Below are 4,850 nucleotides of genomic sequence, written 5' to 3'. Positions count from 1 at the left end.
TTAGTTGCCCATAGCAACCAATCAGATTCCACCTTTCATTTTCCAAAGGAGCTGTCAAAAATGAAAGGTGGAATCTGATTGGTTGCAATGGGCAACTAAGACAGTTCTACTTTACACCAGTTTAATAAATTATCACAAATGTCCCTATAGTGTCTACAGCAGCTATAATGTCCCCTAGCGTGCCCCCCGTAATAATACCCTATATTGTGCTCCAGGTAATAATGCCTGTATAGTGTCCCCAAAAATAATGTCTCCTAATATGTCCCTGTAATAGAAATGCCCCTACAGTGCCTCCCCAATAGCAACGTCCCCCACACTGCCCCGATAAAGTAATTTGCCCCCACATAGTAATTTCCTCCACATAGAAACCCCCCATAGTAATTTCCCCCCACACTGCCTCCACATAGTAGTTTGCCCTCACACTGCCCCCATGCATTAATTTGCCCCCACATTGCCCCGATGTAGTAATTTGCCCCCACATTGCCCCGGTGTAGTAATTTGCCCCGATGTAGTAATTTGCCCCCCACATTGCCCTGATGTAGTAATTTGCCAATACTTTGCCTTCACTAATGTCCCCCACAGTTGGCACACACAAAATAACTAAAAGCCAATGCTCACCTGTGTCCAGGCCCTTACTCGCTGCTGGTAAGCTGCCATACAGCCATAATAAATCTCCCTCCATGTGACTAAAAACCGCCGGAACGCAGCCTATAAATTATATACTAATCTATATATAATATAAATAATAATATATATATATATATATATATATATATATATATATACACACACCCCGTATATTATGCTCACTTATATAGCATTGATATTACCATCATATATCCCTCTAGATAATTCTACATATTTTCTGCAATTTTACTCGATGAAAGGCAGACCGCTTATTCCATATGATTTATTTTAAAAATAATCAAACATTTCCAATTTATTTGAGACTAAAAACCATGAAAAGAAACCGCGACTCCGCCGGGACTCGAACCCGGAACCTTTGAATCTCTTCATCCACTAGAAGTCCAATGCGCTATCCATTGCGCCACGGAGCCACCTGTTGGACTCGTAGGAAATAACGTACATCAGTAAAATACTCTACGCCACCACAGCTCCCATCTCGTCACCTTATTTTTTTGGCTGGTATCACGCACGACCCGCAAACCCAGTCAGCACGCTCTGTCCCGCCGCAGGGGACACACACTGTACGGAACGCGGAGAGAAAGATGGAAAATTCCACCAAACAGTGCGGGACCGACGTGATTTCGCAATAGAGAAGAAGAGCGCATGCGCCTCTGTTTTTTTTTTTTTCCCAGCTCTGGAAAATTCCTACAACACGCATGCGCAAGGTTCTGTCAACACTAGAGAGCTAGAGAAGGTTTTAGGTTTTCTTCCCTGTGCAGGGACATTCTGGTTTCCTTTGGGTTATGTTTGGTCTTCGGGAAAATGTCTCCTTTTTATAATTCGCTGTATGGTTGCAGATGTATCAGGGCGCCGTTACCAGATGTGGCCGCTAGAGGGTGAGCTTGACATAATGCAGTCACTGCAGTTGTCACACATTGCCCCCATATACTTACTGTTGTATAAATTGAGGGCTGTAATGGTAAGTGGGGTATAGTTTGCTTGTTACCTCATTTTCTATAACGTTTACCTGGTGTGAGGTCTGCCGGGAGGAGCAGGAGCCTAATTTTTTTGGCAGAATGCACACTGACCCATTTTTATGCATCCGTATTTTGTTGCTGATCCGTGTGGCCATTCCGCAACATGTCTTGGTCCATGGTCCATATTGCAAGAGAGAATAGTCCTATCTACGGGCTCTTGCACACAAACGTATTTTGTTTCTGTGTCCATTCTGGTTTTATTGCGGCCCGTATGCGGAACCGTTCACTTCAATGGGTCTGCAAAAAAACGGAAATGACTCCTTGTGCATTCCGTATGGCCGCTTCGCTGAAAAAGATGGAACATGTCCTATTCTTGTCCGTTTTGCGGACAAGGGCAGGCATTGTTATAATGGATCCGCAAACAGAACGCATGCAATATGGATGTCACACGGATGTCGTCCCTATTTTTTTGCAGACCACAAAATACATACGGTCGTGTGCATGAGCCCTAAGGGTGGGAGTAAGAAATATATGGAATATACATGGACGGCCAAAACACGGACACGGCGGAATGTATAAGGCCTGACGGTTTGTGACGTCGGCTGTCATAGACATGCATACGGGGGCACGCTTACTATAGCGTTTGAAAAAAATGCTATTTTAAACAGTCTAATTTTATTAGTCGCATTTACTATTGAAATTGCGCCTGTTTTGAAGGCTTTTGCGCCTCCTTTGACTATTTAGAAGTTTTAGACTAAGGCCTAGTTCACACACGCCAGTGATTTACGGACGTGTACAGTATGTGTTCTCCTTGGACAGCACACGGAACCCATTCATTTTAGTTTTTGTGTTCACACATCCGTGTTTTACAGATCCATCACGCCCATTGTAGTCAATGGGTCCGTGAAAAACATGGACGCAACGTGGATGCCATATGTTTCACGGACCATTAGGACTCATGCACACAAATGTATTTTCTTTCCTTGTCCGTTCCTTTTTTTTTTTTGCGGACTGTATGCGGAACCATTCATTTCAATGGGTCCCCCCCCCCAAAAAAAGCGGAAGTTACTCCGTGTGCATTCAGTTTTTTTCATTTTTCCGTTCCACAAGAAAATAGAACATGTCCTATTATTGTCCGCATTACGGACAAGGATAGGACTGTTCTATTAGGGGCAAGCTGTTCCGTTCCGCAAAATACAGAATGCACACGGACGTCATCCATATTTTTGGCGGATTCGTTTTTTGCGGACCACAAAATACGTACGGCCATGTGCATGAGCCCTTAGGAGGAGATGCTATGAAAATTTATTTTCAGCCAAGCAGTGTCCGTGAAACATGGATGACACCCGGAGAGCAAATACAGACACACGAACAAAACATGGATCCTTCACAGGCAAATCACTGACAATCATCACGGACGTGTGAAAGAGTCACTATTCAGGAGTTGTCTATATTTTTCAATCTATTTATGTAGGTGCGCCTTTTTTACGCATAAATTAGGTGCAAAAACATTTAAAAAATTTACTCCACTCCAGAACTGGCTTATTTTTATTCCACAGCTTTGAGTGGCAAAGTGCAACTTCTTTTGCATTTAGGCTAGGGCGACATGTGACGCACCAATGTCGCGCGGCATTTCTTGTAATGATAGTCTATGGTGTTGCACTGCGACATTCTGAGGCACGACAGTTGCAAAAAATACATCCAAGTTGTTGCATCGCATTTGTAGCATGTTGCATGTCACAGTGCAACAGCATCCAGTAATGGCTAGCCTCTGGAACTCCAGCTGTGGTAAAACTACAACTCCCAGCATGCTCCATTCATTTCTATGGAGTTCTGAGAACAGCCAAGCAAGTGTGCATCTTGGGAGTTGTAGTTTTACCACAGCTGGAGTGCCGGAGGTTAGCCATCACAGCTAGACTATCATTACAATAAATGTCGTGTGACAAATGTCGCCATGTAGCCCTAGCCTAAAAGTTGCGCATTCAAGGAGACATAAGACTTTTCTCCGCACACTATTTTTAATGCGCAAATTAAACCAGTCTAAGTGAATATGAACCTGTCGTACTGAAAAACAACCACCAGAGGTCAGACTAATAATACGCCGAGTCTATTTCATGAAGTGCTGTGTGACTTTTAGTAAATACTCTGCAAAAGACCGACAGACGAATCAAATACACCAGTCTAATTTTACGCCTAAAAACAGGCGAATGTGTCCCATTGTGTCATCATATAAATCATAAGTCTTGTGATCTATCGCTGTCAGTTACCTCACATTTCATATAATTTATTTTAGTGGTGTCGCAATGCGACATGCTGCGACTACAATGCGACAGTCGCAAAATAAATCAAACTTGGATGGATTTTTTGCTACTGTCGCATTGCAGCATGTCGCATTACGGCACCATTGAAATGCAGCATGCAACACATGTCACAGTGTAGTTGTACCCTATTGGATGCCACTGCAGGTGGCATGGGCCGCATGGGGCCAGTCTCACCCTAATATATAATCAGCAAATGAAAACCCTTACTATTTTTCTTTTAGTGTTAGGGCCCGGGCTGGTCCGCACGGCCACCGACTGTAGGGCCGCTGGATGCGGAAGCAGGACCCATTCCCTTGAATGGCGTCCGCAATCAGCATACGACGGTCCGCACTGCAAAAAAGTAGTGCATGCACGGACAGAAAGCCCACAGAAGCACGCCTCCATGGGCTTCCTATCCGTGCCTCTGTTCAGCACCGCATCTGTGCACACGGCCTCAATACGGCACGACCGGGCAACAGCCGTGTGCATGAGCCCTTAAAGGGGTATTCCCACAATACACATGATAGTTGATAAATGTCTGATGACTGGAGGCCCCCACGATCGTTAGATTGGGGCTCTTGAGACCCCCATGCCTCCTCACTGCGCGATCGCAGTCTGGAGTGTGAATGGACCCAGAGTGAAGCCTACATGCTGCAGCTCCTTTCAAAGTCTATGGGACTGATGGAGATAGTTGAAGGCTGCACTTGGCCATCTCCATCACTCCCATAGGCATTGAATAGGCGGGGCAGCACATGCTCGACCCCTGCGCCATTCACGCTCCTCTTGCCCAGTGAATCTGTTACTACCTGGAGGTTTTAAGCTGCTCTTATCAAATGGGACAGAGCACCCCTTTCCCAGGTTTCAGTGCAACCCCCTTGGGCCATTTAGCTTTAGTGGGAAAATATCTGTAAGGCCTCATGTGCACCACTGTATATTTACTTCCCAC

The 4,850-nt window shown here is 44.9% G+C and overlaps 1 non-coding gene across 1 annotated transcript; it reads right to left on the bottom strand.

The window, feature by feature from the left end:
* Positions 1–973: 973 nt before the first annotated feature.
* On the bottom strand, positions 974–1,058 carry TRNAR-UCU. The gene is given in 2 exon segments: positions 974–1,009; positions 1,022–1,058. It is a non-coding gene; the product is annotated as a tRNA-Arg (tRNA).
* Positions 1,059–4,850: the final 3,792 nt, after the last annotated feature.

The sequence above is a fragment of the Bufo gargarizans genome, chromosome 7 (assembly GCF_014858855.1).
Source record: "Bufo gargarizans isolate SCDJY-AF-19 chromosome 7, ASM1485885v1, whole genome shotgun sequence".
Classification (NCBI taxonomy): Eukaryota; Metazoa; Chordata; class Amphibia; order Anura; family Bufonidae; genus Bufo; species Bufo gargarizans.
This window is presented reverse-complemented; position numbering and strand designations above follow the sequence as displayed.